The sequence below is a fragment of the Pelophylax lessonae genome (genome assembly GCF_965119305.1).
Source record: "Pelophylax lessonae genome assembly, chromosome: 8".
Lineage (NCBI taxonomy): Eukaryota > Metazoa > Chordata > Amphibia > Anura > Ranidae > Pelophylax > Pelophylax lessonae.
Window position 1 is genome coordinate 147,164,141 of NC_138775.1, and position 19,249 is coordinate 147,183,389.

The 19,249-nt window shown below is 45.3% G+C and overlaps 1 protein-coding gene across 2 annotated transcripts in view; it reads right to left on the reverse strand.

Moving 5' to 3' along the window:
* ALDH9A1 (aldehyde dehydrogenase 9 family member A1) overlaps positions 1–16,899 on the reverse strand; it is a 96,584-nt gene extending 79,685 nt beyond the window's left edge. Inside the window, exon 1 of one of the 2 annotated variants that reach the window (XM_082265908.1) lies at positions 16,775–16,899. The gene's annotated coding sequence lies outside the window, so the exon portion shown is untranslated. Of the gene's footprint in view, positions 1–5,733; positions 5,884–16,774 lie in introns of those variants that run through there. The other variant, XM_082265907.1, reaches the window with a different exon arrangement.
* Positions 16,900–19,249: the final 2,350 nt, after the last annotated feature.

A 19,249-nucleotide genomic window follows, 5' to 3' on the forward strand; every position in this document is an offset into this window, starting at 1 on the left:
AGCAATTTTTTTTTCAAAACTACTGGTACTTTTACTTTCAGTACTTGAGTAGCAAAATTTTTTAAAAAACTACTTGCAATACTTAAGTACAAAAAATGTTGAATACTTTAGTACTTCTACTCAAGTCACTTTTTGATTGAGCACTTCCACTTCTACTCAAGTCACTTTTTGATCGAGTACTTGTACTTTTACTCAAGTATGGGTTTCGAGTACTTTATACAACTCTGCCCCTGGGTTAACCCCTTCCCTGCCAATGTCATTATTACAGTAACAGTGCATATTTTTAGCACTGATTACTGTAGTAATGTCACTGGTCCCCCCAAAAGTGTAAAAAATGTCAGTTAGGGGTCCGATCTGTCCTGTCGCAATCCCGCAAAAAAAAAAAAAAATCCGCAGATTGCCGCCTTGGCTAGTAAAAAATAAATAAAATTGACAAATTCTTTTCCGTAGTTTGTAGACGTGACAACTTTTGCGCAAACCAAATCAAAATATGCTTATTGCGATTTTTTTATTTTCCCAAAAATATGTAGTAGAATACAAATTGGCCTAAAAGGATGAAAAAAATAAATTTTTTTTTATTTTTATTTATTAGGAATGTTATAAAGCAGAATGTGAAAAATATTGTTTTTTTTTTTCAGAATTGTCGCTCTTTTTATGTTTATAGCGCAAAAAAAGAAAAATTGCACAGGTGATCAAATATCACCAAAAGAAAGCTCTATTTGTGGGAAAAAAGGACATCAATTTTATTTGGGTATAGCGTCGCACGATCGCGCAATTGTTCATTAAATATCGCAGTGCCAAATCGCAAAAAATAGCCTGGTCATTAACCACTTAAGCCCCGGAAGATTTTACCCCCTTCCTGACCAGGGGGTATTTTGCGATTCGGCACTGCGTGAATTTAACGGACAATTGCGCGGTCGTGTGACGCTATATCTAAACGAATTTGGCGTCCTTTTTTTCCCACAAACAGAGCTTTCTTTTGGTGGTATTTGATCACCTGTGCGATTTTTTGATCAAGCGCTATAAAACAAAAAAAAAAAAAAAGAGCGTAAATTTTGCAAAAATAGCAATATTTTTCACATTTTTTATATGAAATTCCCCCCAAAAAAAATGTAAAAATCAAAAATTTTTTTAACATTTTCGGCCAATTTGTTTTATGCTACCTATGTTTGGTAAAAAAAAAAAAAAAAAAGCGTATTTTGATTGGTTTGCGCAAAAGTTATCGCGTTTACTAACAAAGGGAAAGATTTTTGTCATTTTTGTTGTTTTTTTTTTTAACGCGTAATGGCGGCGACATGCGATTTTTTTTGCGGTACTGCGACATTGCGGCGGACAGATCGGACCCTTGACTGACATTTTTGACACTTTTGGGGTTACCAGTGACATTTCTACAGTAATCAGTGCTATACATATGCACTGTTACTGTAAAAATACACTGTCAGTGAAGGGGTTAACTTTTTTGAAAGGGAGGGGCTATGTGTGTCCCTAGGGGCGTGCTTTCTACTGTGATTGGCTGTGGCTTCAGATGTATGAACAGTGATCAACGGTTCTACATAGTAGAACCGTATGATCATCCTTCATACACAGGGGAGAATGACAGGCAGCTTGTTTACACAAGCTGCCTGACTTTCTCCCTCTCCCCCGACGATCGCCGAGTGACCGGCGGACATCGGGTCCGCCGGTCACACGCGCGGGGGGGGGGGGGGCGTGACCGCGCGGGAGCGCGCCACCGGCGGCGCGCACTCGCGCCCTAGACCCTCACAGGCTAGCGACGTAGGCCTACGTCGCTTTGCCTGTGAGGGGCTGACTGCCGACGTAGATCGGCGTTAGGCAGTCGGCAAGTGGTTAAAGGGGTAAATCTTCTGGTCCAGAACTGGTTAAAGTGTTACTAAACCCACAACAGTAAAATCAGTCTGTATATGCAGTAAAACATGCTTGTTATACTCATAGTGGAACCTAAGGAATTAATCCTCTGCATTGTGTAAAAAGGCTGTTTGATCCTGTCTTCTCTGATCCTCCCCTTTTTCCACAGTACCCAATCCATCTCCTGATAGTACTGAGCCTTGGGGGCACGCTGCATATGCTCAGTTTTGTGTGTATTGCTAGAGCATTTTTTGGGAGGGTGCATGTGATCGGCACAGGGCCAATCAGCAATGTCCAGACATAGGGTCAGGGGTCATGCAGCCTCATAGGACATAAGGAGAATGAAAACTCCTCCTACAAGCTTTAACCAGTAACTTGGCTGGACACTGATAGAAGTCACAAGACTGCAATACACTGATGAGAAAAGGTATTTAGCAGTTTATGTTTATTAAGTAATTGCATTTCCATGTTCTGTGTACTGTGGGAGACCAGATATAGTAAATGCAGTGTCCAGGGTTTAGTAACACTAAAGGAACTTTATTTTCAAAAATCAGGACAAAATGATATTTTTTGAGCAGCGGGATTCCAGGTCCAATTCTAATGAAGGGCACTAGGATTCAATGATGATGTGAAGTTGTTGCTAATAATATCCAGATTGACTCTTTTAATACAAGGTAAAACATAACCTGTGGATCAGAAGTCTTCAAACTATGGCCCTCCAGATGTTGCAGAACTACAAGTCCCATGAGGCATAGCAAGACTCTGATAGCCACAAGCATGACAGCCAGAGGCAGAGGCATGATGGGACTTGTAGTTTTGCAACAGCTGGAGGGCCACAGTTTGCATATCCCTGCTGTAGATTTTAGTAATTACTCTACAATTGTTCTAATTGTCTTTCTCCAGTTTTGAAGACTCCATGACTTTCTGTTCTCTGGTGACTGCAGGTGCTTCAGTTTCTTCCCATACCCCAAACACTTCGCTTGTAGGTTAAATGGTTACTGATTAAAGTGGCCCTAAAGCATGTGTATGACAGTGAAAAACATGGTATTTACAAGTTAGAGCCATTCACATGCCACCACCCTATCTACGCATTCATTGTATAACATTTCTATCACTACAGGGCATATTTAAAAATAATTTTATCACCGATTCGCTGCACTGTCAACCATCATTAACCCAACAATCACCCTTTTTAAAAAGGAGCTACATGGTAAAAGGTTTTCATTCTAAAATGCAAGGTTTCAACAGCTCAGCTTAGGCTAATTCTATTGTAGCAGGTTTTCCAGGCCTGTGGCCTGATGTGGGTCGGCCATTGTTACCGGTTACCTCTCCAGCCCATGTGAGCTGTGACCCTGGGTGTGAGAACTGACACTTTGACAACTCCGGCATCTTTGTTTTGTGGTTTTATTGTAGATAAGGGGATGGGAGAAGGGAATGAGTGGGATACTTCTTTAGGCTAAACTAGATACAATTCGGGACTTTATCTAGGAAAATGTCTGTTGACGCCAGCCGACGCTAGCCAGCGTTCACTGAGGCTTGGAACACACTGTAACTTGACAGAAGTGCTGAATCCTCGACTCTTGGTCCAGAAGACTCAGAACTGTGGAGCATGGAACTACCAACATTGCTGCAATGCAAAGTCTCTGACCACTCTCTCCAGCCTGGCACTGGCTGGAGGTAGCTTGCTGTGAATTACTGTATAGCTGCAACTCTCAACTGATGCTCTGTACACTTCAGGGCCCAAAACGCAGGCACCCCCTTTACACTTTAAGCTCCTCAGGGTCCACTGACTATGTACCCCCTCTACTACTTCAGGGTCCTCAACCTAGGTACCCCCTTTACAGCTAGCTGCCACTGGATGCCAGAACCTCCTCCAGAGTGGTCTCCTCTAACTTCAGGCAAACCCCAGGGGCAATCCTCGGTACTCACAACCTGTGTAGGCTTTCCAGGGACTGGACCCCTCTCTCTCTCTCTGCTGGTTTTCGGCACACCGGATCTCTCAGCTCAACTCAGCACTCTCTGGATACTCAGGCGACACCCCGAGACATCCGCTTCCTCAGACAGGAGGAGAGACAGCCACACTCCTTCCTGGGACTCTGCTCCCGCCAAAGACACTGTGCCATGCACTTCCCCCAAACTTATACCCACTTCCAGAATCCTTTGCAGCATATTCTGCCTTCTGGGGTAGTTACAGCTTGGATGTGTCCCCTGATTGGGTTTCCTCCACTGCCCTATCAGAAACCCCTAATAAAGCCAGTGGGGAGACTCACTTGGAAACCATGACAACCTACCTAGCAAAGAGAAACACGGCCCTGCTGTTAGGCAGACAAGCCCCTACCTGTAGGGTACTACACCATTTTAGAATGTAGGTGACTGTACAGAGAAGGTACAATGTACCCTTTGATAAATAGGGTGAATGTTACTGCAAGCACCCTCTCTAACTAAGAGGTGTTGTAAAATGTTTGGGAATGTATTTTCGACAGACCATTTCTTTGTTAGTGGGCAAATGTACAAAATCAGCAGGGGAACAAATACTTTTTAGCTCACTGCAACATACTGTATAGCACAGTATACAGAAAGGAGAAGAATGCCTCATATAATGCACTTGAAGAAAATGTACAGAGTGGAGCAATATATAATGAACAGAGGGTGAAAAAAGTGAAACAATTTGGGGAATTTACCATACAGTACAGTGTACAAAAAGCAGCAGTGTAGGGTAAGTATCCTACAGCACAGCATACAGAGTGGAGCAGTGTAGGGTTATGCCTCGTACACACGTACCGATCGTCGGCCGACCGATCGGCCGTATTTTGTCCAGGGCTGTCGTGTCCGCTGAAAAGTGCAAAAGACTGCACACGAATTTTGTCGGCCAACAACAGCCGACTGCAGAAGTGATGTCATGTGATGGTTAACTTTCCTTGTGTTTTTTCTTTTCTGAGCATGCCCAGTCTTGCAAATCTGCTGTCTGTCGGCCGAAATCTGTACCGACTGGCGAACAATCGGCCGTTCTGGTGTTGGCCAACAAAAATTTTAATGCCTGCACGACAGATTCTGTTCGGCCGAAAATGCGCTGTCGGCTGTCGGAAGCATCATACTAACAAGCCTACAATCGGCCGATCGGTCGTCGGCCGAATATTTACGGCCGACAATCGGTACGCGTGTACGGGGCTTAAGTAACCTACAGCACAGCATACAGAGTGGAGCAGTACAGAGAGAGTAGTTAATGCAAAGACTGAATCAGAATGCAGCACATAAATGCAATGCTTGGTGTTCAGAGTGGAATGTTTACAGTATGTATATGTATGACCGCCCCATCTAGTAGGTCTGCGGTCTCCGACCGCCCCATCTAGTAGGTCTGCTTTGCCAGTGCATAGACAGTCCAAAATTCAGGTTAACTTATGGGCATAGTGAACACTATTACAGTGCAGTGTATTTTAAAAAGAAATAAAAAAAAAAGGGGGGGCACTAAGTTGCATTTTTCCACTTTGCAAACGCACAAAAACATGCGCAAACACACTGCAGCACACATAAAAGGCCAAAGAAAGAAAGTGACAGCAAAGGGCAAACGTTTGGGGAAAACTACATTGTAAATATGTAAACGTGCATAAAAACGCACCTCAAATGCATGACAATGCGCATGCAAAAATGCACAGCAAACAGTTTCTGGTGTAAATGGGCCCTAAAAATAATACCTTCCCAACATTTACTGACAAAAGATTCCCTTCATTGAAGCAAAAGAATTGAACAAACACTGACAAGAAATGGGAGATCCTAAGATTCTGTATCTTGATAGCAGGACTCCAAGGCTGCAAATAATATGCAGCAAACACTCGGAAAACACACAAAATATTGACAAAGTATTAAACTTACTTGCTGGAGATGGGACACAGACACCACACAGCTGGGAGAGAAATTTGCTTAGTGCCAGCCACAGATGAAACTTTCTGTGTGCTCTGAGCCAATAACCAAGCAGGATGTTATGTGTTGGAGCACACCCCATAGGCGGCCAGTACACAGCACTCCTCCTCCTCTCTGGTAGATATAGAACACTGGTACAGGAAAGAGGAGTGAGGGAGAATGTGGATCCAGCTATCAGTGATCTGGAATACATAGCAGCTGGGGATGGGGGGGGGGGGGGGGGCAACAGTTAAGGCTGCATCTGCAGACCATCAAAATTGACGAGACAAGGGGGGCCCCATCACACGGGCATTCTGATCAGATCAGGTCAGTTATTCAAGAGGATCTGAATGGAAGCTCAATGTTAGTCTATAGACAGGCAGATGTAATAGGAACGTGCATTTGATTACATCCATTTGCCTCTGAGAAAACAAAAAAAAAAAAAAAAAAAAAAAGATCAGCAGACTTTTTCCCATTTTCCAGGCCTAAACGGTCGGATCTGGGGTAAAAGGACGTAAAACGGATGCACATCCATTCAATTTCTGCTTCCTTTAATCTCCAGCCGTAAAAACTGAATGGACACAGATATCATGAAAATGACATCCATACCATCTGGCTCCAAATCAGCTGGGGGGTGGGGGTGATCTGTTCATTGGGGATCCCCTGCTGATCAGAACAGACGCAGCCAGTGTAAGATGGCCCTCATTTTTTTTCTAGTGTTCAAACAGCTAACCTCCTGCTGCTGTCAATCAAATGCACCGAGGAGGAAGTGCGTGGTGGGGATAAGCTAAGCTGTGTGTGCCTTGGCCGCACGACTCCATAGACACACAGCTCAGGAGTGAGCAGACATCGTGTGCCCCCCCCCCCCATATGCAAACAGCAGGAGGAGGAGTCAAGATTTCTGGCAGGGGACCCAAAAAAAAAAAGAGAAGGATCGGGGCTGCTCTGTGCAATACCATTGCACAGAGCAGGTGAGTATAACATGTTTGTTTTTTTAAATAAAAAAAATTACCTTTAGTAACACTTTAAAGGCCATGTTCACCTTTGGCACACCTTTCCAATAAAGTGAGAATGCAGACAAGAGCCCCTTTACTACCTGTAGGAGATTTTCTATTCCCCGTGAGGCCTGGCTGAAATACTCCCATCATTGTTTACATTCCCATCCTGCCTAGTGACTACTCTTTTCAAACGCTGTGCGCCCACAATGTGTTCTCTTTTCTCCTATTGTAGAAGCAGAAAGACAGAACACTGCACATTGCACGTCTTTTCAAGCAGGGAGATGCTCGCTCCTATGATACAGGAGGGCGAGTGTCCCAGAAACTAGCCAGTACAGGAATGTAAACAATGGAGCTTTTCAACCAGACTTCCCACCCTAAAAATAAACAATCATTAGCAAAAACACGCATATTAACTTCCTGCTGAGCGCTCACAGTATATATCCATTAAGCGGGAGGCAGGCGGAGGCTCGGCAACGTACATAATTGGACACAGCGCATTTTTGCCAGTGGATTTCAGCCAATGATTTTAGCTAAAACCCCCTGATCGGCTGTGTCCAATCACACAAAAAGTTCTGGGTTTACAAACACACAGAACTCTGTGTACAGGGAACAGCAATCTGGCTGTTAGGCACACAGTCAACCTACTGATTGCCTCTAGATGTTAACTCCTTCCCAGCCAGTGTCATTAGCACAGTGTTCGTGTACAGTATTATCACTGGTCACTGTATTAGTGTCCCTAGTGACATCAGTTTCAGTTAGTGTCTGTTAGTGCCAGATTGTCCGCCACCCTATCATAGTCACACTATTAGTCGCTGATCACCGACATTACAGTATAGGGTCTATAGCTACATAAATTGCAATATATATATATATATATATATATATATATATATATATATATATATATATATATATACACACACACACACACACACACACCCCATAGTTTATAAACGCTATAACTTTCACACAAACCAATCAATATAAACATATTGGGATTTTTTTTTTTTTTTTTAACCAAACACATTTGGCCTAAATTTAGGAAGAAATTTTGATATTTTTTATTATTTGCTTTATAACAGGAAGTAGAAAATGTCTTACTTTTTTTCAAAATGTTTGGCCTTTTTTTGTTATAATAATATGAAAAAATATTAACAACAACGATATGAAAATAAACCATATAGCACAGTGGCTAAGTGGTTAGCACTTCTGCCTGGCAGCACTAGGGTCATCTGTTAGAAACCCAACCACGGCACTACCTGCATGGAGTTTGCATGTTCTCCCTGTGCCTGCGTGAGTTTCCTCCAGGTACACAGGTTTCTTCTCACACTCCAAAGACATGCCAGTAGGGTAAATTGACCCTAGTATGTGCATGCATAAATAGGAGTTAGGGACCTCAGATTGTAAGCTCCTTGAGGGCAGAGACTGATGTGAATGCATAATAAATATGTGTAAATTGATGGTGCTATACAAGTACCTTAAAGAGGTTGTAAACCTCAGAAAATGAAAAAAAAAAAAAAAAAAAAAAAAAACACCTGAAAGACAAACACATAATGAGCTAGTATGCATCTCAATATGAAATACTTACCTTAGAACGAAGCCCCCACAGTGCCACCCGCTCACCTCTCTCACGGGTTACATGTTCGGTCGCCCTTCTTCTGGGTTTGCGGCATCCGGCCACCTGATTGGCTGGAGCCACTATGACATCACTGCGCATGCGCGCGGGAGCCGACGGTCACAGCACAGGGCTCTGAAGGACGGCATGAGCGGCCGTTCCTTCAGAGCGCATGCGCCAGTGATGTCACTGGCTTCATGCAAAGTAATAAGGGAGTTATTACCTGATAGCTCCTTTTCCAGGAATCCTCCAGGACGGTCACTAGAGATAGGCTCCACCTCCTACAGGAAACAAGCACACAAGTTTAAAACAAGCCGCCCTAGGCTGCCCCTTAAGTTGTATAAAGATTTCCTTGTCGTCCAGCACACATGTGCTGATATATGGACTTAGTATCTCATTTCCATAAGGGTGGGGGTCTACCGTCCTGGAGGATTCCTGGAAAAGGAGCTATCAGGTAATAACTCCCTTATTCCCCAGTCATCCTCCAGGACGGTCACATGAGACCCCAAAGATTCATACCTAGGGTGGGACTACCGCTTGCAGGACCTTACGACCAAAGGTTAGGTCTTGGGCAGAGACCAGGTCGATCCTGTAGTGATTCACGAACGTGGAGTCGCTGGACCAGATGGCTGCTCGGCAGATCTGATCAATGGATGCCCCAGCTCTTTCTGCCCATGAAGTGGCTATGGAGCGTGTGGAATGAGCTTTTATGTTTGTTGGTCTAGCTGATTCCTGGCTGTCGTAGGCTATTTTAATTACATTCCTGGTCCATCTTGCAATGGAACTTTTAGATGCCGTTTTTCCTTTTTGTGTACCTCCAAATAGTACAAACAGATTTGAGGATTTTCTAAATTGTTTGGTGGCTTCAAGGTAGGCCAAAGTGCACCTCCTGACATCCAGGGTTGAAAATTTTTCTTCCCCCTGGTTTGTTGGGTTTTGACAGAAGGATGGTAGTATGACTTCTTGTGTACGATGGAAGTCTGAAGAGACTTTAGGGAGGAACAGTGGATCCGTTTTGAGTATCAGCTTGTCTGGGAAGACCGTAAGAAACGGTTCTTTTATGGAAAAAGCTTGGATTTCACTGACCCTTCTGGCTGACGTGATTGCCACCAGGAAAGCCGTTTTCAGTGTTAGGTTTTTTGTGGAGGATTCCGAAATTGGCTCGAAAGGTGCTTGGGTAAGTGCCCTGAGTACCAGAGAGGTCCCATGGGGCCACCTTTGTGGTTTGCACTGATCGTGTTCTTGCAATTGATTTGAAAAATCGTTTGATTAGCGGGTTTACGCTGAGTTGGTCGTCCAGAAAGACAGAGCTGCCGTATGCACTTTAAGGGTGCGTATCGCCAGCCCTGCTTCGGCTCCGTCTAGTAGGAATTCTAGTACCGTGCCGACCTTGTGTAGGTCTTTGTTCCTCTGGCGCATGTTATCAGAATATTTGTTCCAAATTTTCCAGTAAATTTTTTGCGTAACCGGTTTTCTGCTTTTCAGCAGAGTTTCTACCACCCTTGGGGTAAGTCTCTTTCCCCGTAGGATGCCCCGTTCAACAGCCAGGCTGTCAACTTTAAGGTTTGGAGATGGGGTAGTAAGCTCCTGACTGTAGGAGAAGATCTTCTTGTATTGGTAGGGCCCAGGGTTTTTCTTCTGTCATGTTTCCCATGACCGAGAACCAAGACCTTTTTGGCCAGTAGGGTGTAGGGAGGATTACCCTCGCCTTCTCCGTCCGTATCTTCCAAAGTGTTTTGGGGATTAGCTGTATGGGCGGAAAAGCGTACCCTAGTTCGAAAGACCATGGGAAGCCCAGTGCGTCTACTCCTAGGGAGTCTGTCTCCCTCTTTAGGGAGAAGTATTGCTTTGTCTTCCTGTTGCTTGCCGAGGCAAAGAGGTCTACCTCCGGGGTTCCCCACCTTTTGGTTATTCGGGAAAAAACCCCCCTGTTCAGCTCCCACTCTGATGGGTCTAGCTTTTGTCGACTTAGTATGTCTGCTAGCGTGTTGAGTGAGCCCTTTATATGTATTGCTGATATCGACTGGAGGTGTATTTCTGCCCAGGAGAGGAGCAAGTATGCCGTCTTCATTAGGGTTTTTGACCTTGTGCCCCCTTGGTGGTTGATGTAAGCCACAGTCGTTACATTGTCCGACAGGATCTGGACATGTTTTCCTAGTATTATCTCCTGAAATGCCTGCAGGGCCTCCCATACTGCTGACAATTCTCTCAGGTTGGAAGATGCTCTTGCTAGCTGGGGTTCCCAGAGCCCCTGTCTGACTTGCTGCCCTATATGTGCTCCCCACCCTGAGGCGCTTGCGTCCGTGGTGACCCGAACTTGTGTGTGTGGTAGCCACGGTCTGCCTCTTCCTAGGGTGAGCTTCCTGGTCCACCAGTTTAGGGTTCCCCTGACCGTTCTTGGGATTGAGATGACTTCTTCCAGGGAGTCTTGATCTTTGTTCCAGCCTTGCAGCAGATGGTGTTGTAGAGCTCTCATATGCAGTTGGCTCCACTGAACCGCCGGAATTGCTGTCGCCATCAGTCCTAGGAGTGACATGACTGCTCTCCTTTTCCCCCGTTTTTCGGTTATGAGTTGGTTTGCTTTGTTGCCCAGCTTCATTATTTTTTCCTCTGGGAGGATAATTTTCTGTTCTATGGTGTTGATGGTGTAACCCAGGAACGTGGTCACTTGGGAGGGAACTCTGCTTGATTTTTTTAAGTTGATTTGCCACCCCAGATAAGACTCTTCTGTCTTCTGTAGGTTTGCCAGGGTTTCTTCTCTGGAGACCCCATAAATTAGGAAGTCGTCCAGGTATGGGATTATCTGGACTCCCTTTAACCTCAGTTCCTGCACTACCTCCGCTATTATTTTGGTGAAAATGCGTGGGGCGGAAGAGATGCCAAAGGGGAGCGCTTGGTATTGAAAATGGCGTGTTTTCGCGCCATCCTGTGTGGCGAAACGCAGGAACTTTTGGTGGTCGGGATGGATTGGCACGTGAAGATAAGCGTCCTTCAGATCTAGTGTTACTAGGAAGGCTGCTGGTGGTAGAATTGTTCTTATCGAGGAGATGGTTTCCATCTTGAACTTTCTGTATTTTATGGATTTGTTTAGATTCTTTAAATTCAGAATTAAACGAGACCTGCCCGAGGGTTTCTCTCTGATGAATATGTGAGAGTAATGTCCTCTGGTGTGAGGTGTTGGTTGTATCTCCACTATCACGCCTTCGTTTAGAATTAGTTTTAGATTTCTAGGTACATGAGTTTTTTTCCCCTTGATCCTGCTTGGACCTTTGTAGTTTTGAACGTGTACTGGGGTGCCGATTCGAATTCTATCATGTAACCCAGTGCAATTATCTGTAAAATAAATTGATTTGAACAAAACGTTTTCCATTGTGGGAGGAAATGACGTAGTCTGCCCCCCACCGCCGTCCGGCTGGCGTCATTGGGTTTTGCTAGTGGATGCGGGTTTGGGGAACAGAAAATTGGTCCTGCCCTTGTTCCGGTTGAAGTTCCACCGGCGTTGGGTCTGGGGTCTTCCCCTTTTCGCCTGGTTTTCTCGTCTTGGTTGAGGAAAGGACTGTTTTTCCCCCTGTTTGGGTTTTTTGAACGGAAAGCCCTTTGTTTTATCGGCTGACCTTTCTAGCACTTTCTCTAACTCTGAGCCGAAGAGTAGGTTGCCGTCAAAGGGGATGTTACATAGCTTGTTCTTTGAAGCATAGTCGCCCTCCCAGGTCTTTAGCCATAGTGCTCTCCTGGTTGCGTTTATTAAGCCCTTTGTTCGGGCGGTGAATCTGACTGCTTCTGCCGAGGCATCCGCCATGTATGCCACTCCTTTCTCGATGAGTGGGAGGGAGTCCAGGGCTTCTTCTGTCCCTGGAACCTTGCTCAGATGACTTCTGAGTTGTTCCAGCCAGAATGAAACGTTTCTGGCCACGCAAGTATTCGCGATATTGGGCTGAAACCCCGCAGCCCCTGCCTCATAGGCTCGCCGTAGTACCACCTCCATTTTTTTTTTATCTATTTGGTCTTTTAGTTGACCCATGTCCTCGAAGGATAGATCCGATCTTTTCGAAACTTTCGCCAAAGATGCGTCCAGTTTCGGGCATTTGGTCGCGGTGATCTGGTTCTCTTCGAATGGGAATCGTCTCTTCAGCGCCTTGGGAAAGAAAAGTTTATTTTCAGGATTCTTCCATTCTTTCTCTATCATGTTCTTGATTGCCTGGTGTATCGGAAACGTTCTGCATTTCTCTTCCTGGAGTCCCCTGTAAAGTCTATCCCTGATGGAGACTGTGGGGAGTGTTTCTGGGATGTCTTCGGTTATGTATATGGCCTGTAGTAATTTTTCAGTTTCCTCCGCCGGGAACAGGTGTTTAGTCGTTCTTTGAGTTTCGGCCGTTCCCGGATCATCCTCTGAATCAGAGCTGCTTTCGTCAAGCAATTCCCCCTCTTCCGAATCCGAATCGGAGGAGCTTGGTTGGGGTATCGGTTTGGGTTTCCCCTTGGGTTTAGGGGTTTTGCCTTTTGCTGCCGTGGAGGGCTGTTCTTCTCCTTTCATGGCATTAATTGTAGCCTGCAGGGACTGCATTGTGGCTGTCATTTCTTTCTTGAAATCCGAAAGATCCTTAGCTAATGGGCTTGCTTCCTCGTTGACTATCTTTTTAATGCATTTACTGCCTAAAAGTTTGTCACTTTCTGTTGGCAGTTTTGTGCCGCATGTGCGGCAGTATTTTCTCTTTTTTGGCTTATTTGGACTGACCGTCTGTTCCTGGCATTTGGTCTGTAGGGATGCAGGCGGAAAGTAGGGGAGAGAGGAAGAGTAGGTGGGAGTAAAAGAAAAATCAGGGGTAATCAATTTAGCCTTACTTCTGTGAGTCCCTTCATTTTTCTATTTGCCCCTTGCTCACTTACCGAGTGAGAGCTGGGGCTGGGTTCTGCAGCCTCTGGCAATATGGTACGGTCCTCCGCCATTGTGCCGCCTGGAGGGGTTCACTGCAGGATTTGTACAGTTGTATTCTCCTGAGGTGACCGCTGCTGCTTTGTTTGGGTTGCTTTTTATGTTTAAAAATTCGCGCCAAAACGGTCCCCGGGTCCGCCCAGTGGAATTAAGGGCATTTACTACAGTTTGTACTGTGATTTTCCCTAAGCCAAGATGGCTGCCGAGGCACTTCCTGTGCGGGCGCCATCTTGGTGATGTCACTTCCGCCTCGCTCCCTGTCCGTTCGGCTGTTTGTTTTGGGGCCGGTCGCGAGGGGCATCATGATCGATGGTATCCGAAGCGAAGGGGCTATTCCCCTCTACCGCTGGAATCGAACCGCCGTGTTCTTACCTGAATCCCCCCTCCGGGGCTGCCGAAAAGGCCGGCCGCATAGTTTGCCTTTTCCAAGATGGCTGCCGAGGCACTTCCTGTGCGGGCGCCATCTTGGTCACTTCCGCTCCCGGCGTCCCGGAAGACAGGAGAGTTTTGCTGTTTGCGCTGGGAGATGTTTGTCATCTCCCTGAGCCCTGCCCGGAGGCTGCCGAAATGCCGACTACACCGGGGAGAACCGCCTGGAGTCCCGGTGAGTGGCGTCAGGGCTGTGTAGCCATCCCCTACTTAGCCTAAAGCGGGGATGGCCTCTTTTGGAAACCCTCTTTTTTTGGTCCTTCCTCTGTAGCTTACCTGTCACAGGGGAAGGTTGCTGTGGGGTTTCTGTGTTGGGGCTGTGCCCCCCCACTTTTTGTCCCCCTTTCCTGTGCCTGGGACTGACGGCCTCGCCAGTCATGTTCAGTTGGTCTCAGGGGTACTCAGGGACGCCTGCCCTGGGTAATAAGAACCTGTTTCCAGGTCCTGAAAAAAAACAAACTGGGGAGATATCCCCTGGTGCTGTGTTTGCGGGACGCAGGAAACACAAGAACTGAAGGGGCAGCCTAGGGCGGCTTGTTTTAAACTTGTCTGCTTGTGTTTCCTGTAGGAGGTGGAGCCTATCTCTCATGTGACCGTCCTGGAGGATGACTGGGGAAATATCTCCTTAACAGTGCATGTTTAGGAGATATTTACAGTACCTATAGGTAAGCCTTATCATAGGCTTACCTATAGGTACAACTTGCAGAGGAGGGTTTACTTCCTCTTTAAATAAATAAATATAAATGTTATACGTGTTCAGTTGTTGCATGACTGTGCAATTGCCAGTTAAAGTAGTGCAGTGCTGAATAGCAAAAAATGACATTGTCATGAAGGGGGAAAACCTTTTGATGGTCAAGTGGCTTAAAGTACGATTTAGGGCTCTTTCACACGGGCGTTCCTTTTTTTTTTGCCCCATCAGGTCCTTTTTTTTTTTTTTGTAACGGACACGGATGACACTTGTGTCATCCGGTCCGTATGTCCGTTTTTCATCCCATCCGTTTGCGGATGAAAAACTGACATAATGCATGTCTATGTAAATACGGATGTCTGCGGATGACACCACTGACATCCGTTTTTGCTTCCGTTCCGTTTTTTGAAAGGAAGAAAAAATAGGGTTCTCCTCCGTTCAAAAAAACTGAACTGAACTGACAAAAAACGGATGTCAGAGGATGATCATCCGATGACATCCGTATTTACATAGAGATACATTATGTCCGTTTTCCATCCGCAAACGGATGGAATGAAAAACGGGCATACGAAACGCCCATGTGAAAGAGCCCATACTAACAAAGCTCCTATTGTTTACCAAACACTTAAATCGGTAGTAAACCGCTGTAAAAAAACAAAAACAACAAAAAAAAAAAAAAAAAAAACATACTAGCACAATATGACATACCTACTTTAGAACAAAGCCCCAGCGGTGCCCGGTCACTGACATGTTCCCTCAGCATTTCTTCCGGGTCCGCAGGCTCTGGCGCAGTGAGTGGCTGGAGCCACAAAAAAGCCCTTCGTTCCGGGACGATATGCCGGACCTTCAGAGCACATGTGCCACTGGTGTCAGCGGCTGCATGCAGGGTGAAATACTCCTAAACCGTGCAGGTTTAGGAGATATTCATTTTACCTACAGATAAGCCTTATTAACCTTCCTAGCGGTATTCCCGAGCGTGGCTCGGGGTTAGATTTTAGAGCCAAAAGCGGTAACCCTGAGCCACACTCGGGGTACCGCTAGGAAGATTGCTGGATCCTGGTAGAGGTTTTACTTACCTTTTCTCCAGGATCCAGCAAAGAATGCTGGCGGTATGTGGCGGCGGAGCTTCCTCCCGATCGTCTGCGAGCCCCGGCTTCTGTCTCCAGCGACGTGACGTTCGCAGGGGGGGGTGGAACCGGCAGCAAATTCAAATGTAAAACACACCAAACACACTGATACCATTCAAAATAAAATAAAATCACATTACATTGCCCCCCAGTGCCCTTTCCTGCAGTTTTACTGTACTTTTTATGTATATATACACACACACACACACACACACACACATATATATATAATAAATGTATACAGTTGGTTTGGGCTGCTCATTCACAAGAATTACATGCAAAATAATGGTACCGCTTTCAGCACCTAAAATCCAAAGGAATCATACCGCCAGGGAGGTTAAGTGAGGTATACAAGCGCTTTAACTGGTTATTCATACCAGCTCAGTGGGAACCCCAAGGCTCCATTCATACCTAGGCGATTTGAATTGCTGCAATACTTCCCGCATTCCCAAATTGCAGCAAAATGCTGTAAGCGTTTGGAAAGCCATTACTTCTAAATGGCACCCCAATCGCAGTGCAACTTTGGCGCGGCAAATTGCACCGCTGTCGCCAAAAAGAAGCTCCTGCTCCTTTTCGAGCAACAAGCTTGCAGCAAAATCACACTGTGGTTGGAGTCCCATTAAGACGTAATGGCATCACAAACGCGCCCCAAGTTTTGCCGCTATTTGGAATAATTGCGGCGATTCCATCCGCAATTCGAATTGCTTAGGTGTAAATGGGGCATTAAACTGGCAATGCACTACGCAATCTCTGTACAATCTACTTCAGATTTACCAGGACAGTATAATATGAGGACCTACCTCATCTGCCCAATCAGGGCAGCCCTATGCACTACATAGCTGTTGGTAGATCTAAAGGTGATTGTACAATCAGACTGTAAAGCATAGGTGCTGAACTTGTGGTCCTCCAGCTGTTGCGGAACTACAAGTCCCATCATGCCTCTAATTTTGGGAGTCATGCTTGTAACTGTCAGTGGCTTGCAATTCTCCTGGGACTTGTAGTTCTGCAACAGCTGGAGGGCCATAGGTTGAAGTGTGTATACAATAGCTGTCAGCAGTGCACCTTGTACAGACAAAAGTTCCTGAAGCAGATGAAATCACCAGCTGCTAGAAGTTTCCCTCTGCCTGTCCCTCTCCTATCAGTGACGTCCCACTATGAGGACTGACAGCACACTATTACATTGTGTACAGGTCCACCTCACCCCAGCCCTGCGCCGAAACCTACCAGGTATTCACTCCCCCGCTCCGTCAGCAGCTGTCATCTCCCCCCTTTAAATACTCCACCAGCAGAAGCCAGGATGTTAGGCTTCAACAAAATGGAGGCGGAGACAGCTGTCCTAATCCTCGGCAACATGGCAAATTGGGCATGCGCAGCTCAAAGATTCTGTTTCAAGCCGCACTACGCTCCCCCTAGCGATCAATAGTGATATAGCAGCGGAGAGCAGTTGGCATGAAATGTTTGTAGTGCAGGTGCCTCTGCTTCCACATTGCTGACAATAAATTATAGTTTCAGAATTTGCTCCCACACTATAGAAGAGGAATAGTATACAGATAAATAGTATGATTTTAACCACCCCTCCAATGGATACAAATTTTTCCCATAATATGTGAAGTGTTTGTGTCCATTGGAGGGGTACCTAAAGCGGCTGTATACCTTATACTTTGTTATTTTTACCTACAGCTAAGTCTTTAATAAGGCTTACCTATAGGTAAACAGAATATCTCCTAAACGTGCACGGTTTAGGAGATTTTCACCCTGCATGCAGCCACTGACGTCAGCAGCACATGCACTCTGAAGGTCCGGCATATCGTGTCGGATCTTTAGAGCTTCATGCCAGAACCGCAGGGGTGATGTCATCACGGCTCCAGCACCGAGCGCCCGCGAACCCGGAAGAAACACTGGTGGAACAAGTCAGCCCCCTCAGGAGTGACCGGGCACCGCTGTGGGGGCTTTGTTCTAAGATAAAAATGTCATACTGTGCTAATATGCTATGCATACTAGCACATTATGCCATTGTCTTGCAGGTTTTTTTTTCCATTTTTTTTAGGGTATACAACCGCTTAAAAATCCCACATCTGTATACTATTTACCAATTTATTGTAATGAAACCCTCCACTGGCACTGTGATTCTGGGAATCCCACATTCACACACACTACAAATGTAAACTATAGAAGAGGAAAACGTATGGTTGTATAAACTCTAGGGGTCCATTCACATGGGCTTTCCGCCAGGTGGACCCTGTTTTGCCCAGCGGGATCGCCGATCCCCACTGAGCAGGGGGATGACAGGTTTGTCTCTGCTTACTTTGCAGAGACAAACCTCTCAGATCCTCACTCTCCTCTATGGGAGATCGAATGAGAACGGACCTCCTGTCCGTTTTCATCCAATCCGGTCCTCCAGACAGATGTAAAATATTGTTTCCATCCGTGTGGATTTCACGGACAGGATCAGAGAGCAGCTGGTGTCAGTGGAGATGTCACCGCTGACATCCGCTGCTCCATAGAGGTACACGGAGCATCTGATCAGGTCCTCCTGAAAAACTGACAGGCGGACCTGATCGGAAAGCCCGTGTGAAAGGGGCCCAATGAGCAGGGCCCTCTCACTCCTACTGTATTACATTGTATTGTAATTGTACAGTAAACCCTTATGTTGTAAATTGTAGTAAACTTTGTTTTGTTTTTTTTGTGTCTCCCGCTCTCCTTTCCCTCCCCACATCAGGGACAGCAACCATACAATGTCATGCATTTTATGTATGCTTTATCATCTTTGTAGGTTCATCTATTTTTGAATGTACAGTGAAGTAAGTATGTATTTTTGTTTTCAGCATTGATTGATTTCTTCATGTTTGTGTAGGAGATAGGAGGTCCTAAGGAAGCTGCGATCCTGCGAAATGCGTCGACCCCCATGTTTCCCTATCTAAACTTAACCACAATGGACCTTATTCATGTGGTAAGTAATTATCGAGGGTATTAATGTACAAATGCACACAGGAAACACATTTTTTTTATTGAAGATGTTTTTACTGGATAAAATAAAGATTTATATATTTTTTATGAGTTATGTGATATATGCTTACTGGACAGCTATTTAAATTCCTACTATATTATTGTACTCTTTATGTTGTAAAGCGCTGAGTAAACTGTTGGCGCTCTATAAATCCTGTATAGTAATAATAATAATGGTAGTGAAGCAATATGAGGGGAGGGGGGGGGGGGGGATAAAGCCACGTGTCATTTCGGGAGCAGTGCTGGTGTAATGGATGTAATACTGGTTATATTAGTGAAATGCATACTTCACCTTATGGTGCATACCTTATGTATATATGTATATATGTATATATGTTACTGCTGAGATTTACTTCCTTACTCAAAATGCAATTAGATCACCCCTCCTTTCGGAGAAGCAAGATGGCGCTTGAACAGGGAGACTACACCCAAAATAAGACCTTGTCATGTCCTGGAAGGAAGACATAGACACATAGATACTCCAATCATCCAATCACCACCTTATACGTATTATATATGACTATTTCCTGTAAATGACTTTCCTCAGTCTTTATAAAGACAAAAGAGGAACTAATAAAATCAGAATGAACTATTTTGAGGACTGTCAGAGTTTGGTTATTCTCTGTGCGCACATTAATTCTCAAGTATTGGGAAGGCAGTAGATATTTCTGAGGACTGTTCTGGTCCAAATCC